The following is a 23,591-nucleotide window of genomic DNA, read 5'->3' as shown; positions in this document are numbered from 1 at the left end:
TATGTTCTGTCAAAATATATGGTCTAGAATATTCTAAATAATAACTGCACTCCAGTCTCTGTTAATGGAAAACTCAAACTAACAATTACCTTCCCAGAAACGTCCCCAGCAGCCAGCAGAGTTGTCTTAACCAGGCGGGAGGAAAGACCAGTCCTGACCTTTCCCGGAAAACATGTTTCTGCTGTCTTATGACAGAAGAAGAGGTATTTTAACTTATGAGTGAATGAAGATGACCTATAAATAGACCTTCCTCCTGAGCAGAATTGACTCTCAGTATTCTTTGTTGTAAACACAGAACCCTGTCCCCACCCCCACCTTTCCAGCGAAGGAAGACGGGGTGGCATGGTCAGTTTGGGGGACTGCACCTCGCCTGCCGTTCATTCCTTGTGATCCTGAAGGGACAGCCGGTCAGTAATACCACCCAGCCATGAAGGAGGCTCCAGCCCACCCGGCCGGTACTGTCCCATCCCCGTGGCCGTGATTCATCCAAGGGGCCAGCCCGTGATGCCAGCCGAGCCCTACCTAACTCCAGGCCAGTTCCACCCCTGTCCTTTCCCCTTCTGTGAGCCAGTACAGGATACTCTTCTTGTGTAAACTGGTTGGGGGTGGGTTTCCATAACTCCCAACTCAAAAGCCGGAACTGCCGCCTTCCCTTTCATGGGTCAGGTGAGGATTAAGTGAGATAATGCACTAGAGAAAGCGCAAGGCCCTACACGCAGTCAGCATTCAGTAACAGTCCTCGTTAGTGATGCTGTGGTGGTGGTGGGAGTTATTGTTACTGTTCACTGAGACACAGGACCATGCGCGCTCAGCTACCCCACCTACTTCAGAGTCTCATTATAGGGATTAGATGAAATTAGAAATGTGGCTCACCGATTAGGTTCTGCCCTGCCCGCTTCCCTCCTGTTTCATTCGCACCTAAGGAAGAAAGAAGATGGCTTGTACTGAGTATTCTTTTAACGTGCCAAGCCTGGAGGATCCTGTTGGAGTTCTGCAGAAGGGGCTAATGGATAACTTTGCTGATGTGCAAGTCGCTGTAGTTGATTGCCCTGATTTGACTAAGGAGCCATGTACCTTTCCTGTAAAAGGTATTTGTGGGAAAACTAGAATTGCAGGCGTAGGAGGTGTACCTTACTTGTTGCCTCTTGTAAATAAAAAAGAAAAGTTTATGATCTAAATAAAATTGCAAAAGAAATCCAGCTTCCTGGAGCTTTTATTCTTGGAGCAGTAGCAGGCCCATTTCAGGCTCTTGGATTCAATTCTGAGTTTATGCCAGTTGTTCAAACAGAAAGTGAACACAAACCTTCTGTGAATGGAAGTTAACCCCGCAGATGGAGGATGCCTGTTAGAGACATACAGTGAGGAATGTCATGATTTTGGGTGTGCATTATTGGCTAAGCTTTTTGCCAGTGAAGGCCAACCTGGAAAGGTCATTGAGGTGAAAGCCAAAAGAAGAACTGGAAAACTTAACTTTGTGACTTGTATGAGACAGACTCTTGAAAAACATTATGGAGATAAGCCTGTAGGAATGGAAGTACTTTGTGATTCAGAAGGGAAAAGTGAAGATTCACATTATGCCTGCAGAATTTTCTTCCTGCCCATTGAACTCTGATAAAGACGTGAATAAATGGTTGCGTTTTTATGAGATGAAGGCTTCTTTGGTTTGTCTGCCAGTTTTTGTCTCCAGAGACCCAGGGTTTGACTTGCGGTTGGAGCACACTCATTGTTTCAGTCATCATGGAGAAGGTGGACACTGCCATTACGACACCACCCCGGATATAGTAGAATATCTTGGATACGTCTTACCTACAGAGTTTCTCTATCGCATTGATCGGCCAACAGAGACCCATTCATTTGGGTGAGATTAAATCAACTGATACCCATTTAGAAAAAGTAATAATTAACTAAGGTTAACTGATTGATTAACTCATTAATTGATACTAATATAAAGTCTAAGGGAAATGGTCTCACTACTTAAGCCCTATGCATTTCCGGCCTTTGAAATGAAAGGTATGTTGATACTGTGCTCTGTGTTACTTCATAGATCTATGTGAAAGGGATTAATAGGAACAAAGACACATGACAGAGATGTTCTTCAATATTATATTCTAAAAATCAGTCTTATGTTTATAATTAAATATAAACATGATTAAGAATCAAGTGATTATTCCTACTAGCTAATAGTAATAATTTACCTTTGTGTATTATCCAGTTTTTCATATTAGTCTCTCATCTGCTAAGTGGATGTTTCTGGGTATTAGAAAAATCAGTGTTGGAAATGTTGATAGTTGTTAAATCTTTCTACTGAATTTTTAAAATCCATTTTAGAAATCAAAGTACGCTTCTTTCATGGAATAAGGTGGTCAGAGGCAGCAACTTTACACCTTTTGGTGAAGTTGAACCATACTCAGAAGTTTACAGTTTGCCTTTCACGAATATTAGCAACTAGACAGTTAGACATGATTCCTCCTTTGTTTGGACTGTCAGTTGGAAGCAATTTGTGTCTTGTTGATTACTTGCAAGAAGAGAAAGGAAAAGAAATCGCATCAAAATACAGCCTTGAAGTGAGTATACTTTAATTTATAAGTGAGTCTATTGCTAAATATGACTACTGTGCTTCGTGAAATATAAAATTATAATTTACTGATTGTAAAGTGTAATTTTGAATTTTTCCTCAGTGGGAAAAAAGTAAAATTTTGGAATTTTCCTCAGTGTTTTTCGATAATAATCATTAGCCAGAAACAACTCTCTAATCTTGTAATGCCAACACTGTGCAGATTTAAGAGCTTTTTAGTACGAAGCATATAACAAATTGTCAAGAAGTATTTTTTTTTTTTTTGGCACACGGGCTTAGTTGCTCCATGGCATGTGGGATCTTCCTGGAGCAGGGATCGAACCTGTGTCCCCTGCATTGGCAGGCAGATTCTTAACCACTGCGCCACCTAGGAAGCCCCCAAGAAGTATTTTTTGTCTTTAGATGTTAATTATAACATATCCTGGGAGTATAAATTCCTATATAATATTATTTTTAAACATTGGTTTATAGCCAAAGAAATGAATACAAATTTTGCATTCATAATAAATAAATTAAAAAAGAAGAAATGTGAAAGAGCCCAAAGAGCTAAAAAGGGCCATGAAGACAAGGAGGAGGATGCAGATTTCCACAGAAGGGAAGAACCCTGAGGGGAACCCTCCAGTCGGGTGGCCAAGGACAAAGTGACCTCAAAGGCAGGCAGCCCACACCTGGAGTGTGTCCCCCACCATCTCCAGTTCCAACTGGGTTCAAGTAGGGCTTCTTAACTCTTATCGCTATCAGCACCAACTGAGGAGCTTGTTAAAATGCAGCTTACCAGGGCCCACTCATGGAGATTCTGATTCAGTGGTTCTGGGGTGGGCCCCAAGAATCTGCATTCTCAACAAGCATCTCAGGTTATTTTGATAGAGCTGAAATGCTGCTCAGACTTGGAAAACACTGGATTATAGCAACAGCAGACCGTATGTCACAAATATAAGCTTTGTGATACAGTTGGATGGTGGTGTCTTTGAATGTAGACCCTGGATTACCTTAAGTGCAAAGCTGCAGGGCCCTTGTGGGAGGAGCTAAGTTAAGATGCCTGCAGCCTCAGTCAGACCCTGTTTTTCAGGATGCCTTCTCATAAGTAATTGCCTCCGTGTAACAGGCCTGTGTGGATTTATGGTCCCACGTTTAATTTCAACCGCTATTCATTAATCCTGATGATCTCACTTAAATTATTAAACAGTCATATTCCAATTTCGAGGGCACTAATTATATCCTTGAGAGGCTGTTATTATCTGGGTGATCACATGCACTCAGCCAACACCAGACTGCTTTCTCCCCACTCATCGAATTTTATACTTTTTCAGGATTTAGTTAGTTGCTGAGTGTGTGTGTTTCATATGACAGGATCTCACTGCTGAGGAGTTATGAAATATTAGAGCAGGGGTTCTCAAATTCTAGTGCACATAAGAATCACCTGGAAAGTAAGTGTAACATGCAGATTCCCAGGCCCCACCCCAGCCAGAGTCCAGGTTTTCTGTCTGGGTGGAGGCTAGGAGTCTGCAGCATAACCAGCTCTCTGGGGATTCTGATCCAGGAGGTCCTGGGACCACCGTAGGGAAACTGAAGTCCAGAGAGGGGAACGCTCTCGTTCACAGCCCCGCAGGAGAGCCAAAACCTACATCTCTGGCCCATTGTAAGGACCAAAGGAGATCATAGATGGGAAAGTACTTTTGGAAAGTATTCAGTACTCTATAAATACAAGGAGGCACTATTATTTTCAAGCTGGAACAGCTTTGTGACAGAAATGGCTTGGTACTTTCCCTCTGAATTACCCTAATCACCTGTTTGAGGCCCCAACCAAGCCCATAACTCTGAATTCACCAGGCATGGAATAAATTCCTCCTGAAATGTCCAATACAATGTTTTTTGATGTGAGAATGTGCTTGGGTCCCTGCCTGGTCCTCAGTCAGAAGCTGCCTGCCTTTTCTATTGGTGTCCTATCTATTCGTGGGTAGACCAACATCTCCTCCAGTCTAGGGGTGCCTGACTTAAAAGCCCTGGTTTCCAGCACATGGATTTTGGTCTTTCCTGGGACATTTAAAACTTACCAGAGAACATTTTTGCCCGCAAAAGCGCTTCCTCCATATGAGCTCACTTCTAACCACTTTGATGGCTTTAGAAATAGAAAAGTTCAAGTCAAGACACCCGGGTTTTGGTTCATTCAGCTCAAGGTACTCACCTATTTATGTTTGCTACAGTGACCCCTAAGGCCAGGTTGGCCAGGTACACTGAGGGCCACTTCTGTGCACCTGTGCCACATCTGGCCTGCTGTGTCACGATTAACTGGACAGCTCTTAGGAATGTGTTTCCTCATATTGAATTACACTCATCCTCCTCAGCACACCCATCGACAGGATCTACTTCTGCCCTGATCTTCCCATGACTCCCTCCAGGTTTCTGAAGACCTTGTTTGTATCCCCACCCCCAAGAGCCTCCCACTGCAAAATAAATTCCTAAAAAATGTGGTAGAGTAAGTTCAAGAACAGACACTCCAGTTCGATTCACATTTCAACCTTTATTTTTAAATATTTCTTCCACACTCCCACGGATCCTCTCTCTCAGCAAGCTCTCTACATGTAAAACCTCGAGTTCAGGCTTTGCAAGTTCCCCACACACACAGTCTATTTTTAAATCTGAAAGAAATCAAGGCTTTGCACTGGTGGAAGAGAGCTTAGTGTTCCCAGGCAGCTCAGATTCAGAGTTCAGGGAATTTCTGCCCTGCTTTCAGGAATCTTCACTCAGCCTCTACATTTTAGAGCAGAGGAAGGGAGGACACCGGGTACTTTAGTCAGGTGACTGGTTCATGACCAAGTCCTGCTCGCAAACAGGGAGCATATGTTGCTGGCGTGGTGCAGCCCCCACAGCTGTCTGGCACCTCCAGAAGTCAGGCACACATTACAGCCCTCGATCCAGACCATTCCCGGTCGGCAGGACCACGCATTGTACTCAAAGGGCAAGGCTGTAAGTATAGACACCTGGTTTGTCCTTCTTTTTCTTTCACTGACTTAACATATGAGCTGAAGCTCATTTTGATTACATTTCAGGCCCAACTAGTGCAGTCAAGTATCCATCCCATTTTAATATTTTAGCTAATTGCTAACACAGCATATACACTACATTTTCAACAGGACTGAACAAACAGTTTTAGTCATCTAACAAGGGCATTTTCCCTTATGACAGTTTCTTTGGATGCTCACCAGTGTCTATCACTAACTTAATTACACAAGCCCGCCTTGGCAGTACCAGGAACCAAATTTTATGAACACCAACTCCCCTATAGATACAGCATAAAATTATGCATGTGCAAATTATTTTTGAAAAAAACAATGCAGAACTTTAAGTTGTTTGGGCTTTAAATCCTTGGGTTCTAAGCACCCTGGGTTTAGAGGAAGACAGTAGGGTGACATTGAACTTGTACTTAACTTCTCTGTGCCTCAATGAGTAAAACTGGGCTACTTCCTTAAAAAGTTGTGGAGATGAATTGAGATATTGCTCATAGTGGGCTTAGAACAGTGGCTGGCTCAGAGTAACTGTGGGTTAACCACGCCCTAAGCATTAACCTGGATGCCATAGTATTCCTTGCTTATGAAACTCTCCGTGTTCACCTGTTCCTTCTTTTTCCTTCATCCTCCTTTGTATCTGTAGCTTATGGACCCCAAAATGTAAACTATCATTATTAGTAATAATGTATGAGAACAATAATAAATGCCCCTCTTAACACTTCATACGTGCCAGGAAGTGCTATTTCATGATCTCACTGAGTCCTGGGAGATTGGCATTATTGTCCTGATATCACAGACGATGGATAGAACTGAGAATCAGAAAGATCCAGGTCACACAGCAAGCAAGTGGCAGAGTCAGGGTCCAGACTCCAGTTCATTTGGATCCAGAGTACTACATCCCCTCCTCTGTGGCTACAGGAAAAACGTGGAAGGATGTCATGCTTTATATTTTCCTATTTTATTTCTTATAGGTTCATTCACTCTTGACTCCTTGACTTTGAAAATCAGGGGGCAGGTTGACCTAGGTTGGAAGATCCACCTATCAGGAGAACGAATGAAAAACTGGACAATTTTCTGCCTGAATTCCAACATTTGATTTGCTGAGGAATTTTCCCCCTCTAAAGCAAAGTGTGATTTTCTTTCCCAACCTTCATGCCACTGGAAAATTTTAAATTATTCAAGACATTGAAGGTTTATTATCTGCTGCAAGGCTGTAATGTAATTGCAAGGTATCATTTAAAGCGCCGTCTATCTGTATGAACCACCTTGTTCTGAATACCTGCTCCTACATAGAGTGAGAAGATGTATATTTATCTATCAGCGGTGGTTTGTAACTGCCTTAGATCAACCCTATTATTCTTCCTCCACAGCCCAAGCCCCAAAATAAATGTCTGATGATGCACGGAGCATTGAAATCATTTGTGTATCATCAGTGGTTTATTTCTCTTCTGTCATTTGCATCTTGATGGACAGCCATGTGTTTGAGGGATTTCATTTTCATTACAGACTTTGATCACATTGCCTGTGCGTAATACCAATTTGGATATTAACCACCCCAATTAAAGAGAGCTCTTTCACATGTTATATCACCCCCAAGTCGTGCTATTCACACCATGTTCGTCATAAAGATATAAATGCCAGCTTTGGCCTTATTCTTTCTTTTGACGCCTGTTTCCATATAGAGAGGTAGCCTTTCCCAGTGTTCATCATCAGTGACAAGAGAAAATATCTTCGTGTGGGGGTGGGTGGGGAAGATACATCATTTTTTTCCTCCATGAATGTCTCATCAATTCAGTGGCATTATGGAGTAAGAAGTTCATCAAGTGACTTTTCCAGGTATTGATATGGAACAAATAGACCAGCTTTGGTTCCAGCCCTGCCAGTAAATAGCTTTGTGACCTTGAGCAAATTACATCATCTCTTTGGGCTTCAGCGTCTGCATCTATAAAGTATGGATGACTTCTCACATCCTGTCAAGCTTTAAATCCTAGAACTTTAGGATGACTTTCCTCACCTTTTCCTTAGAGTTTAGAGTTAGAATTTGATGTCTTATGGTTGTCTTAATGAGTATCAGTTATTACATACAGCATTACCCTTAAGAACAGCTGAGGTCTGGAAAAGTATTTGCTCTTGCACAGAATGACCCAATGGCTCCGTTTTCAGAAACCCAAGTTTGGTATATATATATTTTTTCTAAATCTTCTCCCTTGCCGCATGGCTCTTAGATGATTTTTACCTCTTGTCACCTCAAGCATGTCTGTCCCTAGGAGTCTTTTCCCCTTTTAAATTTGCTGTTTTAAATCAGCTTTGGAATCAGAAATCTAGTTATTAAAGTTATTAGAATTTTATCTAAAATATAGATTAAATAAGTCCTAAGTGGATGACTCAAGGCTCTCACCTAAGCCATGATCTGTGAGCCATGTTTAGTGGCCTCACAGAGGGCCACTTAAATCCACATTTAGTTCTAAATGGGAATAATCAGGAAAGGCTTCCTAGAGGAGGTGTTATTGCCTAATGAAGGAAGTCTCAGGGAACCCCGTAAGCAAAAGCACAGAGGCAAGATGGTCCAGCAGCGATAGATTGATAGCAGTGATTATGGGGAGACTACCCTTTGAGTGAACAACCTCTGTGCTTCTCTGCTGAGCTGGGAGCTCAATATTTCCCAGTCCCTTACTGGGACATAATCTGACAAAGGGTTCCACATAGGAAATGCAGCCTGGAAGATTGTAATTTAAATTCTGAAATATGAGGATTTCCAGACATTTAAGAAATTCCAGTATTCATTGTTTATGGGTCAGTGGGAACAGAATGTTGAAATCAGAGCTGGTTCAAATAATGCAGGATCTCAGGTCACCGTGATGATCAGTTACAGAAGAACCACAAGCCATAGTCCCTCCTGGATCCCTAGAGCTGTGCTAATACAGTAGCCACTAGACACGTGCAACTATTTAAATTTAAGTTAATTAAAATTCAGTAAAAGTGAAAATTCACTTCCTCAGTTGCACGAGACACATTTCAGGTATTCGATAGCCTCGCATCACTAGTGTCTCCCACGTAGGACAGCACAGAAAATTCAATCGGATAGTGACCCTCTAGAGGCCCAAGTGTGAAAGAACAGTTAACATTCACACCCACAGAGCGGGAGGTGGGGGAGGGGAGCGCAGGAGGTGAAGCCTTGTACAGAATGTCAGGATTTGCCCATGCAGGGAAATAAATTTACTCCTGCTCTGCTGGTGGGAGTCACAGTGCTGTTTAAGTTGACAGTAAATAATCAGACGTCCTTAAAAATATCCTCTGATCTAGCGGTTCCATCTTTAGACGTTTTCCTGAGGAAACAATCAAAGATATACAAGTAGATGTATGGAAAGTGTGTTCTCTGTGGTGTTATTCGTATAGCAAAACCGTATGGAAATAGCCAGTAGTGTGCTGGGAAAAGATAACCAGCTGGGGTGAAGGTGAGGGGCCCTACTTTGTAGCATTTGCTGATTTCAGTGGTGGAAAAACTCCCTCCATCGCTGATTTCAAGCTACCAAAATAGCACAGAGTTGAGAATATTTACAGTTGCCTCTCATGAGCCTGTACAGCCCACTCCAGCGCCCCACTGGCAAATAGCCTAAATGTCTGAAAAGAGGCAACTGATTAAATAAATCATGGTGGAAAATGCTGTGAAGCCACTGAAATCAGTGGTTCTCAAATTGGAATGACCGTCAGAATCACCAGGAGGGATTGTTGAAACCTCTTTGGCTGGGCCCCCCTTTAGAGTTTCTGATTCAGTAGGTCAAGGTCTGGCTGAATATTTGTATTTCTAGCAAGTTCCCAAGGAAGACTGATCCTGCTGGCCCTGAGTCCACACTTGGAGAACTAGTGTTGTAGGAGAAAATTTGATGACATGGTTGTTACCAAAAAGATCCATTTTGTAAATAAAAATTTTGTGAGTATATATCTATGTATAGTAATAATTAGTAATAATAATAGCTACATTTATGGAGTTCTTAGAATGTGATAAACACTGTGCTGAGTATTTACCATGCATTATCTTATTTAATCCTCTTATCTTATTTAACTATTCCAGAAAGAAAGTTATGTTAATATTATCCCCATTTTATGTTCAAGGAAACAGGCTTAGAGAAGTGCGGAATCTTCTCTGGGGTCACACATCTTGTGGAGGGTAGGAGTGGAGTTTGAACTTAGAAGCTGACCTTGGGGTCTGCCCTTGGACCACTCCAGTACGCTACCTTGTGTACACTCACTTCTGACTCACCTGTGGCTGCATAACACTGAAACACCACCCAATACCTGTGGTTATTTCTAGACGATGGCATCACAGAAGATTTCTGTTTTTCTCTGTGCTTTTATGTTTTCCAAATTGCCTACAGTGCAGTATTTTTGTAATCAGGAAACATGTCCCACATAGTCAACATAAATAAGAAAGGCCGTTGTACCCATGGTTCACCATCTCTACACCTTACCCTTGGCATCCTTTGGGTTGGGCACTTCCATTCATTCCTCTGTTGCCCATGGTCCTTCTTGTCTCTGCTCAGCCACCAGCTTCTGTTTACCACTTTAGAGTTTACAGAGTTTCCACTCTGGGTAGCTTGCCTGTTCCTCACAGCAAGCCTATGATGGGTGAAGTCATCTGACTGCTTCCGTGTTATAGATGAGACAGCCGAGGCTTAATAAAGTGAGATGACGTGTCCAAAGTTACACACCTAAATAGAATAGTTTTCCCTTCACTTATGACTCATTTATTTTCTGGTTCCTACTCTGGTTCACGGTGCAATCTAATAGTTCCCATTTACTGGACACTTACTTTATGTTAGGCGTTTTACTTACAGGACTGCACTAACTTCACAACAACCTTAGAAGGAGGATTTTATTAGCACATTTTTAGGGATGTGATGGAGACTCAGAGAGGCTGAGTGCTATGCACAAGGATAGTTATTATTCTAAAGCCCATTGACTCATTTGGAGAACGTTTGTAAAACACCTACCATGTGTCTTTTCAGCAGATACCTGAATTTCTGACACCAGCCATTCCTGGCCTGACTCTGCACCCTGCACCCCCACCTGGCAGGGCTCACAGTGGGAAGGCTTGCTCTGCCAGCCCTGGGCTCAGACCACCCTTAAGCACCATAAACTCAATGCAGCAGCTCTGGTGGGAACAGCTCTGAGTGCTGACAGCACCTCCCCAGGTGGGCACTAAGTTCCCTTCTGTAGCAGTTTTCACCTGAGGAGCCTGGCCTTGGATTGAGTGCTTACTCTATGCCACACGCAGTGTTAAGTGGTTTGCCTTCACTTCTCAATAGTTTTTCACAGCAAGCCTATGAGGTGGGGATGGTATAGTCCCCATTTTGCATGTGCAAACCCTGAGGCTGGCAGGTGGGGGAGTCACTTTCCCAAGATCACCACAGTTGGTGAGTGTAGAGCTGGGAGCTTCCCTGAGCTGGGCGGGCCCCTGGTCCTTACCACTGCTTTCTGCTGTGACGCCACCTGCCCCCAGAGGCCTTGACTGTCATTCGGGCAGCAGAATGGAATTGACCTTGGACCTGTCACTGACACATGCCATTTTTTTCAGTTATGCTAATTACACGTCTGTGCGTGAAGACACCAGGTTAGTGGCACTGAATGCTGTGAAGCCTTGTCAGCAGCTGGTGTTCGTTGGGTAAAGCCCAAGCTGAATGGCAGAGACGGTGGCAGGTGTGTGAATGATGGGTTGGCCACCAACTACGGTGACGGGGAGCTCTGAGCCCTGCCAAGTGCCTGAACACGTCACTCCAGCCGCCAAGCCACAGCTGCACTCATTATTTTCTGGATACGTCAAGGGGCTAAACTTCCATAGCAGCTTCTTAAGAACTTTTGTTCACATTTTTTGGGTTGAAGCAGCCTTTAATCACACCAGAGTTTTATGTCAGGACCTAGTTATAACAGGGAAGAAATTTCACATGGCCCCCAGTGCAGGCAGGCAAAAAACTAAACTTTTTTAGAAAAATGGAATTTTCCTTTGTCGTAAACGCTGTCATAGGAAAGTGATGCTTGGATCCAGGGACCCTCGCCGGCTCTGACCTCCCCCCTCCCATCTGGTAACTGCCCAGACCCCAAGTCCAAGCCTGGTTTTAGCTCTGGGGAGTGGTGGGGACTGTGGGGGCTTTTTCCAGAGGTATCATCGGTACCAGGACCTTGGCTTTGCCAAGAATTTTTATTTTTGTTTTCTGTTGTTGGTTATGGCTTCCATCTCCAGGGTTGATGGGGGCCACGGTGTTTTGGGTTTTGTTTTGCTTGGGGGAGGAGTGGTGGTGGTGGTGGTGGGAGTGAAGCAGCAGTTAAGAGTAAAAAAGGATAGTAGTGATGCCTCCACCACCAAAAATTACCTTTTAAATATTATCCCACCACATATGATGTAATCATTAACCAGATCCCAGGCCAAGGTCCTCATGAGGGAAGCCCTTTCATCGCACCTAGAGGAGTGGAACAAAGTCGCTAAAAGGCCTTTTCTCACTTGCCACCCCTACCGGCTCCCCCGAGGGAACCTGGCCGTGGAGATCACGGTGGCCCTAGGCTGGAGTGAGCAGCGTCCCTCGGGCGCGCTGAGGGGAAGGGAGAGCTGGAGATCGCTGAGCCGGGCTACCTGTGCCTTTCCGTGGCTCTGCAGTCTCCACTGGGCCCCTGCTATGAGCCAGGTTTCCAGTGGGACTGTAGGGATCGCCTGATGAACCACGGTCCCTGCACTGAGGGCCTGGAGTCTAGAGGCAGATGGAGTCTGTGCTACCAGAGGAGAAAGGGCAGCAGTAGTGGGGATTCAGAGGTGAGAGTGACTTCCTCCTGCTTGCCCTGTCCTCCTAGCAAACTCTTCACCCTTCTGGACCAAGCTCTGTGGGCCAATCTCTCCCCCCATCTCTTGTCCTCAGACAAGACAGGGAGGATCCTTACCTCCTCTCTGCCCCACTTCTGAATCACTCAGCTGGCATGTAGCACCTACGCCAGCGTTTACATGTCTCCTCCGCTCCCTGAGGACATGGACCACGTCTTAGTTACCTCTGCGTCCTGGTACCCTGCACAATGCCAGGCACATAACAACATCATGAAATGTCCATGGACTTAACAGATACGAGAGCACCCTTGAGTATTTGAATCAAAACTCACCAATGCTATCCATCTCCTCTCATTCTCTTCTCTAGTATTGGGACACCGTGGGCTGGGATGTGTGATAAGGTGTGTTACACGCAGTTTGTTACTGAACTCTTAAAACACCTATGTTTGTGAGTGACTTTCTTTTATTTTACAAGTTAGAACAAATGTACCGTTATTCTTTGCCTTACTTAGCCCACTGTCCTCTAGAAAACAGAACCGAAGCTATGATGAAAGTGTTGCCAGCCTAGGCAGTGAGGGTGAGGATACAAAGGGGAAATGAGGTGAGAACGGAGAGGCCATTACAGCCGTGGCTTCCATGGCACGGTGACCTCCAGCATGAGCGGAGGTGCTCTGCCAGGCCGGCGGGGAACCTCTCCCCTGGGCTGTAAACAAGGAGCAACATCTTGGAGTCGTCCACGGACGAGAGAGAGGAGGGGAAATTTTTCTACCTGGCTCTCGCTCATCTCCTGTTTTCCATGGGGCCAAATTCAAACTAACTTCCAGCCCCTTGGCAGCCGTCCCGAAAGCCAGATCCCGTCCCCACCGTGGTTTATTATGGTGTCTCATCTCAGTCTCCATGTGACCTGACGTGGATGGGGTGGGGACTGAGAGGGAGCGAGAGAGAGGAGGGCAGGAGAGGGGAGACAGCTAGGGACCGCTCCCTAGCTGTACCTCTGAGAAAACACACAGCTTTGCATCCAGTGTATCCTAATCGCACCCTCACGTCTGCCATCCCCACGCTCTCCTGGGTGGGCGAACGGGTGGTGACATCACAGCTCTGAGAGCTCTGGGTGTGGGCTTCACGCGTGGCCCTGCGCCTGTCCACGTGGGCCTGTCCCTTCCTGAGTGTCCTCAGTCACGAGGGCCATCGTCTCAACGGCAAGTCCGTCGGATGAACTGGGCGTTGTGTTTGCTCATCTCATTCTCGTCTCCCCAGCCGGATTGTTGAGTTGTTGTGGTGCTGTCAGTGGATCGTGCTAAATTACGACGTGTGTGCGATAGATGTAGGACCCTCCTTTGGGATGTGCTGAGCACATGCTGTCTGTCTGGCATTCTGTATGGCTGGGCTGGAACAGAGGAGGGCTGGGGGCTGTGGGTCAGGGTCGTGTGTCTGCCCCCACAGGCAAGACCTGACATGGCCAGGAGAGCGAGGCCCAGAGCCCAACCTGCCTGTTTAACCTCACACTCCCCGGTACCCCCCTCTCTCCTCGTCATCACCTCCTTTCTGCCTCCTCGCATCCCTCCTCACCTTCCAAGTCCAAGGTGATCAGCTGCTCCCACCTCTGAGAAGGCTTCTCTGATGCTCCAGCCCAGGCTGGACCCAGCTCCCCAGTGTCCTGAGGCGTGAATGCCGAGCCTTCAGGGTGGACCCTCAGTGTCTGGTCCCTCCTGTTCCAGGCCTGGCACCTGCCCCTCCAGCTGGAGAGTGAGCGGCTGAAGGGAAAGGGCACAGTGGGGGTGGGCCTGCCCAGAAACCTTGTTGGCTATGTAAGCACCTGCTAAAAAATGATGTGTTTGAGGCAACAACTGCTATTGAGTGTCCAAGAGTTGATTTCAGGGTATCCTGACTTTCCTTTTTAAGTGAGAATCACCGATCCCCTCACTCCTCCTCCCAGCATGAAAAAGTTGGTTTGCTCCCATTTTGCACACGAGGTCGCTGAAATCTGGAGGGTAAGCGACAAACACGTCACACTGACTCCAGACACCATCCCACGTTTCTGCTCTCATTGTAACCCAGCAATGTCGGCTACGTGGGAGTAGCCACATCTTAGAGATGGCGGAAATTGAGGCCCAGAAAGGATAAGTGAGTGGTCTTAGGTCACACAACAAGTTCAAGACCAGAACCAGGTCCACACTAAGGACCACCCCACCTCCCAGCCCCTTCCTTCTCCTCTGGTCGCAGACCCAGCGCTGCCCTCAGGCATTCAGCTGCAGGACTCAGGGAGGCTTTGTTTCCCAAAAGTCTCTGTTCTGATGGTTAGAACAGGAGTGGACTCTGAAGTTGAATTCATTTCATCTTTTAGCAGAATCGTAAAGCTATCTCCAGCTAAGAAGATTTTGTCTGCATTTAAAAGACCTGCTGAATATGCCAAGCCTTTCTCTCGCACGTGCTGGAGACCCTGCCACCGCCCACATCTCTGGGTCACTGATAGGATTCTGTGGGGAGACGCCCCCCCTCCCCCCCGCCATTGCCTAGGTTGCTGCTTGAGCTTTGTGCCTTCCCATTTGAACGTGAGAGGGAATACACGGGGAGCCCTTGAGACCTGAAGTACCTGATGCTTCTTTCAGGGAGAGCAGGGAGATGGGGCAGGCAGGCAGGCACACTGTGAGAATTCAGGGTTGAGGGCTAGAAAGGGTCTGGGAGAGAAATCCAGGGCTGGGTTTGTGGGTGTCCGTCTGGTCCATGTCACACACATCCCTCCGCTGCCTGGCCCTGGAGGCATGTGGACCCCCTTCTTTTCTCCATCTTGGGGCCCTTTAAGCATTCCACAGCGTCTGCTCCCACTGTGAGCTGAGGTGGGGACGGACATGAGGCCACGGTGCTCCAAAATGTAGAATTTGAGGCAATGACTGGGTTGGAAGAGGAGGTTTCGAGACCCGTTTGTACCTAAGATCCGTCACATAAGATGAATGAGGGGAAGAAACAGTGTTTGGGGAGCCTCCTCTGACTACATCGTCAGTAAGTACTAAATATTAGACTAAAAGCATCCGTGAGGTGTTGGTACCTCTATCTAGCAGTTCATATTTCTGAAAAGACCAAAAGGAAAACCGTCTTTACCATTTTTCTCCTGACGTGAAACTCAGAGAACCCTGGGAAGGAGCTGGGTTTAGGATCGTCAGGTGCACGCTGGCTTTGATGAAGCAGGAGAAATGGAATTTGAAGTGTTGGGGCGGGCAGGGTGGGGGGGGCAGTGTCTTTAGAAAATGTACATTGGGAAGATGGAGTTTCCTTGGGGGCTCCAAGGCTGAAGCCCTTTTTCCTGTCTTTTGGTGTAACCACGGTAATAATAATTATGGCCAACAGCATTGATGCTCCGTCTGTCTCAGCCCTGGGGCTTGCTAAACACGCGCGTGTGTGATCTCATTTCCTCCTAACACCCTAAGAGAGGAGGTTCTGTGTTATCCCCACTTCTCCGATGAGGAAAGGGAGGCTTAGAGAAATTTAAATAACTTGGCAGCACTGGTCTGTGGAAAAGCTAGATATTCCACCTAGGGCTGCCTGATTTGGCGTCTGGCTCTTAACCACTGTGCTGTGTGAACTCCCACTCCTATCTGTGTGTCCCCTTTCATTTTCAATACTGCCAATAATGATGATGTTCCCCTTCTCCGCATCTGTAAGCGCCCTCTTATGCAACAGTCCTGCCTGGCAAGCGAGAAAGGGGTTACTATCTCCATTTAAGAAGAAAGTGAGGAATCGAGGCCCCAGAGAGGGAAAGCGACCTTTGTGGGGTCACACAGCGAGTCGTAATCCTGATTCCTCAGAGCATTCCCGGGACGCTGTCCTCCATTGATCATGGCCGTGGTCTCCCCAGTGGCCACAGTCCTTCGGAACGTGTTTCCACAAGCCTCTGCCTCGTTGGACAAGCAGTCACCAGAGTTGGGTCCCCCTCCCACGCACACACACACACTTTTTCTGCCTGTGTGTATGAGACTTGCCACCAGAGGCTTATTAATCATTCGGAGTTGAAGGTTACCAAGAAAAATATGCCAGAGCGTGACAGGCCATTAGTATTTGTGTTGTAAGGAAACCAGTAATCATCTTAATTGGTACACACTTCAGAGCAGAGCTGGGCTCTGTTCTGAAGGCTCGTCTCCTCCTTCACATACCATTAACACGTCAAAAGCCACGGAAGCGTGCCTCCCTGACCGCTACTGTCCACACAGGGGCGGCGTTCACCCCTGAAATTCTGGGCCAGCCAGGTTAGACAGCCTTCTTCAGTCAGACCAGCGGGGCGGGGCTGCCTGACCCTAGGACAGATCTATGAGGTTGGTGGGGCAGCCCTGCCTCTGGGGAGTTCAGGCCCAGCCCCATGGTTGGGATGGTGACCAGATTTACCTCCTAAGACACAGGTTGCCCGGAGGTCAGGAGCAGCCCCGGGGAAGGAGAGCTTAGTCCTTCTACCCCATTCCGTTCTTCCCAGCCCCTATTCAGTGACTACCCTCACCCACCCAAATCCTAACAAGGTTCTGGTTTTGGGGGGTGTTTTTTCTTTTCCTTTCTTTTTTTGAATATTTACTTCCCTTTAAAAAAACATTCAAGTCCTCTCCTTCCTCACCTCTCTCACCAGAGTTTCTCGGAGGAGCAGGGCCCAGCCCTCTCTTTGAGAACCTTCCTTTTGTTCTGTCAACCCCAAAAAAGATTTTGTCCGGCTCCTTTTTATCTAGTTTGTATTATGACAACAGTAGCTATTTCTCTAAATCATTATTTTATTATATCCAGTATGCCATTTAAAATATACCCTCTCCCCCTTCTCCTCTCTCCACCCCACCCGCCTTCCCAAGAGTCTCACCATGCTAAACAGGAACTGCTGGGGGAACAAAAATTGGGAATTCCACTTTGGGTGGCAGTTTGGAAGTATCCAAAAAGTTTTAATGTGCACATCCTGTAATCCAGGAATTCCGTTTCTCTGTGTCTGTTCGAGAGAAATAGTCCCCATGTCTGTACCATGAGGCACATATAAGGATGCTCACTGTAGCACTGTTTGTAATAGTACCAAACTAGAAATAACGGAGGTGCCCATCAGGAGGGGAAGGAGCATAAACTAGGATGTGTCCCTGATATGGAATATGACGCAGCTATGTTAAAAACAAGGCTCGGGCTCCAAATGACATAAACTGAACTCTAACATGTATTATAAAGTGAAGGAAAGCAAGCTGCAGAACCACTTATTTGTAAGTGCACACACACAAAAGCAATGCTTTATGTTTTCAATGTGTGTGCATATGTTTGAGTAAACATAGAAAAAGGCGTGGAAGGTCGTCCTCCAAACTGCTCACAGCAGTTACCCGTGAGACAGGGGAGTGAACCAGGACCAAGGATCCTAGCAAAAGAAACGAAAGAAACTTTACCTTCTTGTATGTATAGTTTCAGGTTTTTTTAACAAGGAGAATATGTGTATTATTTCTCTTTTGATTAAAAAATAATACTATCTTAAAGAAAAGAAAGTGGTTGACCCAGCAATTTATTTCCTGCAAGGCTCTAGAGATTTTAACATGTTCCCTTTCTGGGATTGGGGGAGGGGAGGAGGAGGTTTATGTCTTAATCCTTCATAAGCTAAATTTTGGTTTCTTAGCAAAGCCTCTGTTTGATACTCATACATACTTAAGACATGTCCCTTTCAATTGAAAGAAATCATGTGTTTCTTCTTCTTTGTTATTAACAAGATTTATCATTGGTGAGAAGACAGTGGACTCTGTGTAGTTATCTGGATACTTGACTGTCTGAGGCTCTGCTTCCTTTGCATGGATTCTTTCTGCCTAGCGTGTCCTTCCCCACCTCACCACCCTAATGATTCCAATGGAACTGTGCTTGGGAGACCTCCACTCCCCTTGGTCCCCTCCCCAGCCATTCCTAGGGTGCCGCTGCTAATCGTTGCACGTCCTTCCTCTATTAAAGGAAGGCACGGTGGTTGGGAGCACATGCTCTGGAGTCACACCCACCTGGATTCAAGTCCCTGCTCTGCCACTTCCTGGCCGTACGTAAGATCCTCCACTTCTCCAAGGCTCCGTTTTCTCATCTGTAAAGTGGAAATGCCAGCCCCACCTTGTAGGATTGCTGTGAACATTAAATGAGCTAATACTTGTAGGATGCTTGGCACCATATGTGGTACAGAATCACTTTCACTATGTGACAACTGTTGGTTTTATTCCTGTAGCAGAAGTATCTTCCTCGGTAGACCCGGGGCCTGAGCTTGGTCGTCTTGGCTTCTGATCTGCTCACACCCTCCCTGGCAGATAATGGAGGCTCAGTTAAATGTTATTTTGCGCTGAACTGTGCAATAAGGAATCTGGAGGAATAGTGTTTCAGACCGTGGAGATTTTCTACTAAGGGGATATGGAAGCCCCAACAGACATAAAATATGAAAAGAGGCCACCCAGACAGTGGGTTAATCGGTGATATTTCATTTATTTTCGCATATCTGGTTTTCAACAGTTTGCAAAATGAGCCTGTATTGTATGCTTCTTAAAATGCTCTCCCCCTCCTAGAGGAAGGCAGTGGGAACCCCCAGGCATGGGGCCACCAGTGGGGGAGAGGCAGGCCTGTGACAGACCCAGATAGAAAAGACACTGAGGAGTCCGGGGCTGTCGCTGGCATGCCGCAGACCCCACCACCTGGCTTCTGGGGGATGCCAGGCGTCCATGGCTCCACAGCCTAGACGGCCATCTGGGTCTCTGCGTGGGAACAAGATGCCTCACCAGGGCTGAGAGCCTTTGGCCACAGCAGGCCTAGGCCAGTGCTTTCTCTTTGGTCTTAAGCTTACGACATCCCAGGTATGAGCAGCTCCTTCCGTTCTGCCTGGCAGCAAGCATTAGGGGGGTGTGTGTGTGTGTGTGTGTGTGTGTGTGTGTGTGTGTGTGTGTGTTCGTATTTGAGCACAGGTTAACAAATCAAACTACATGCATCAAGCAACTCATACACAACCAGAGGACTGGAAGAATCTGTCCAGTGCTGCTCTGGGTTCAGAATGCACAAAACCGCCAGCCCATGTTGCTTCACACATACCCACACTGTGGAGTTCCCTTGGAGGCAGCATTCCATGAGTTTTCTGGCTCTTGACACATTAAAAAATTACAACACTGATGTTTAGCAAATTCATGCAAAAAATTTAATGAATGAAATCATATTGTGTCTAATATTAGATTCAAGTACCTTTGCTTGCCGTTGATTTTGAGAGTTACGTCTCGGTTTAAATGAAATAAGATTGACTGTGAGCTCATCATGGTTAAAACTGGGTAATGGATACAAAGAGAGAGTTCATTAGATTTTTGTGGATTTTTTTTGTGTGTGTTTGAAATTTGCCAGAAATAAATTGGTGGATTTTTTTTTTCCCTGAGGTTCAAATTCTCCTTTGAGAACATGTTTTACTTTAATTTGTACGTTTTAAAAGCATTGTTGTTGGTGGGAAATAAATTCTTAATGAGACCTTTACTGATTTGAAGGCAAAATCAAGATTATTTTCTGTAATAGGGACATACAAGTCAATGAATTGATTAAAAATATCTAGTTCAATTTAAAAAACAAAACAAAACATTGAAAGTAGAAGTTGCTCCACTAGGGCAGGGAGACAATTACAGGGGCAGATAAAATAGGCTAGAACTTATGGAAAGAAAACCACATTCTCTCCATGCTGATTACTAAATGCATCTCAGAAGGAGCCACTGGGTTAAGTAAAAGATTAGGTCCTCAGAGCTGGATCTTCAGCAATCTTAGAGCCTTTTGTATGGACAGGCTGGTTGTAGTAATAGGCGTATCATCTTGGAACCGTAGAATTACACAGTCCCAGGGCTGGAGGGTACCTTCAAGGCCATGCTATCTTTCTACAGTGTGTGAGTCTTTTCTATGGTTTGCATTATAAGTTTAGCCTCTGAATTCTTCCAGTGATGGACAACTCAGTGTCTTAGGAGCTGTCTCATTCCTTACTGGACAGCTCTTATTGTTAGAAAGCGCTTTCCTTACTTTGAGCTGAACTCACTGTCTGCAAATTTTGTCTTCAGGTTTTAGTCCTTTCTCCTGAAGGTGGACAGCAAAGTGTCCAAGGTAGGACGTGAGCTGCAGGGGCAGAGCCTGGTCTTCTGATCTACCTGTTTTTGACTTTGTGCAAGGTACTCCATCTCTGCCAACCTTAGTCTCCGTGTCAGGCAAAGTGGTGCTGCTCCCCTCACCTGGGTTAATTGGTGGATCAAGGGAGATAATAGGGAAAATGTCATGATAGGTCTACACGTACTGATACAGAGAGGTGACTATGACATATTGTTAAATGGGGGCGGCAGGTTTCAGGAGAAATAAATACGCACAAAAACATTGGAAAATTGGGTGAGAAGTACACCAAAATATTAAGAATGGCCATCTCTAGTGGATGAGACCAGAGTGGCTGGTCACTCAGATGTTACCTTCCTCCATGATGGTTAAAAATATTTTTTTTACAACAAATGCGTCATATTTAGAATCACAAAAAAATAGTAATGACTTTTCCATTTTAGAAAGAAAAAGATAAAACATTCAGAACACTTTACATCCAAAAATGGAGTCTTCCCGTATCAGTTGTCGTGTTTCTTTCCCTGCGGTCTGGTCTGTCTGAATCGTTGAGGCATGCTCTAACAGGATTCTGTGCAAGTGTCCACCTACAGGAAATGGCCTTAAACATTAACCAGAAAAATCAGTGACTGCTTTAGGTTCTGCCCCCACCTGCCTCAGGGCCTTTGCGTTTGCTGCTCCCTCTACAGCACCTTGTAATTAGTCTGTGTTACACTGGTGGATGGTCACATCTGAAACACAGCCATCTCACAAACAGACTTGGATGTGATGGGCAGAGATATACCCTTTCGTTAAGTGGGGAGTGATACTTGTGTGGGAATGTCATGAGTGGTTAGTTCACCGATAAACATCAGCTGTGAAGATGGCGTTTGCTTCCTGATGCTGCCTCCCGTGTTCAGAGACTCACAAGTGACTACCTGGATGGCAAACCCCCCTGGACATGCTTGATGTCTTCCCTTGGGTGACATGTTGAGTTGTGTCATGGTGACATGGATTTTTTTTTTTTTTATCAGACATCTGTTAGCACCTGCTACATTGCAGGTGCTGTGAGGGACGGGAAAATAAATCACTCTCAGTCCTGCCCTCAAGAAGCTTGCTGCTAGGCAGACAGACTCAAGTCCTGAACCCGAACATGCATGAAAGGCAGAGCATGTGCTACACTCAGTGGCATCAGGAGAGCGTTGTTCACACAGATGCTGATTCAGGAGCACTTTGAACTGAGCCTGGAAGGAAGAATAGGATTCCCTGGGACAGAGAAGCAGAGAAGGATGCTCTGAGCTGTGAGATTTGCAAGAGTGAAGGAACAAAGGCAAGAAAATTAGTCAAGTGGTGTCTGCAGAGAAGGGATCGGGTGCAGGGTTGAGATGGAAGATGGATCTGGAAAGGTGGGCTCTGAGCATTGCTGGGACGCCTGAAATGTCACCAGATGACATCGGTAGATCTGTGCTGTGGCAACAGTGTGTGTGGGAGGAGAGGAAACGGGATTAGAGGCCAAGATGCCCTCTGTGCCCAGGTCAGTTCCTGATGTGGAAGTTTCTGTGAGTAGCTGAAGATCCCATGGTTCCTCCTCTGGTGCTAACCAAGGAGGATGCAGAGCAGGAAGAGGCCTGGATGAGGTCTCAGGACCCCAAAAAGCAGAGGTTTCCAGAGGTTGAGTTGGGATTTGGGGGGATGGAGGGGGCGGTAGTTAGAGAGGGTGGTAAGGAGAGCTCTGACATATGTTCAGCTTTCTCTTCCTGTGCACCTAGCAGGAAAATCTCCCCCAGGGGAATACTTTTGCCCTTTAACAGCTATGAAACTGACAGGCTGACACTGTTGCTAAAGTGGAAGAATTTTTTTTTCTTTTTTAATAACACCTTAAACGATAGGTGTGGAAGCCGGCATCCTAAATGAAACACATGTTGCTCTCCAGCACCTGACAACCTGACATAATTTAAGAGCAGCTACCAAGAACACACTACTGGAATTGCTCATGAATCTGCTCGCCTGGATGGGCTCCAATTGGGAGAAAAAGTGGAGCCAGCCAAGTCCAAGGGACCCAGCCTTCTCTTCTCATTTGTAGCTGATTGGTGGGGAGTAGCCTGCAGAAAACAGGGGAGGCTGTAATTAACTTGATAGTGGTAGTTTCTGGTGTGTTTTTATTTGTCATCTTGTTATTAAACAGATTTATGGCCCTACCCAACCACTGAAAAGGGACCAACGTATTAAGTTGAAATTAAAAGTGCAGATAAGGCTGCCTGTTTGGATAACAGCATCTCTTTTTTAATAGATTACTCATCTTCTGTGAAATAGGGGAGTGGAGTTAATTTGTGTGATGAAGTGCTTTCTATTTCTGGGAGCTGGCTGGTGGATATGATTGCTTGAGGAAGGAGTGTAATTCATTCTTAAAATCACCAAAAGCACGTTCAGGCCAAATACCTGTGCCCTGAGGAGTGGGGTCATTTGTAATGCGGTGCCAAGGAACAGAGGGGCTTGTGGTTTCAAAGCAGCTGTTTGGGGAAGGTTACAGTTTGTCTTTAGGTGAGAGGTCAGATTCCCATTCATTCTCAGAAAAGTGCCAGAGAAATACAGGCGCGTCTCGGAGGTTGCAACAGGTTCAGTTCCAGACAACTGCAATATAGCGGACATCGTAATGAAGCAAGTCACACAAAGTTTTTTGTTTTGCCAGTGCACATAAAAGTTATGTTTACCCTATACTGTAGTCTATTAAGTGTACCATAGCAGTGTGTCTAAAGAAAACAGTGTACATGCCTAATTTAAAAAATACTTTATTGCTAAAAAATGCTAACCATCATCAGAGACTTCAGTGAGTCCTAGTAGCATCAAAGGTCACTGATTATAGATCACTGTAACAAATATGAAAAATGAGGAAGTTTGAAATATAGCAAGAATTACCAAAATGTGACACAGAGACACGAAGTGGACAAACGCTGTTGGAAAAATGGCACCGACAGACTTGCTTGACATAGAGTTGCCACAAACCTTCAGTTTGTATGAAACACAGTATCTGCAAAGCTCAATAAAGCGAAATGCGATAAAGCAAGGTTTGCCTGTAAACCTAACAAATTAACCTAAGCCATCAGACCAAGAGGCGATTGATTACAAGGGATGTTGAAAAGAGATG

The 23,591-nt window shown here is 45.6% G+C and overlaps 1 protein-coding gene and 1 pseudogene across 2 annotated transcripts in view; both read left to right on the top strand.

The window, feature by feature from the left end:
• GALNT10 (polypeptide N-acetylgalactosaminyltransferase 10) overlaps window positions 1-23,591 on the top strand; it is a 216,194-nt gene that overhangs the window by 137,096 nt on the left and 55,507 nt on the right. The window lies entirely within an intron of this gene.
• Window positions 932-1,862, top strand: LOC130850868 (ester hydrolase C11orf54 homolog; annotated as a pseudogene).

This window comes from Hippopotamus amphibius, chromosome 1 (genome assembly GCF_030028045.1).
Source record: "Hippopotamus amphibius kiboko isolate mHipAmp2 chromosome 1, mHipAmp2.hap2, whole genome shotgun sequence".
Lineage (NCBI taxonomy): Eukaryota > Metazoa > Chordata > Mammalia > Artiodactyla > Hippopotamidae > Hippopotamus > Hippopotamus amphibius.
Note: the sequence above shows the minus strand (reverse complement) of the source record. Positions and strands in the feature narration are given on the sequence as shown.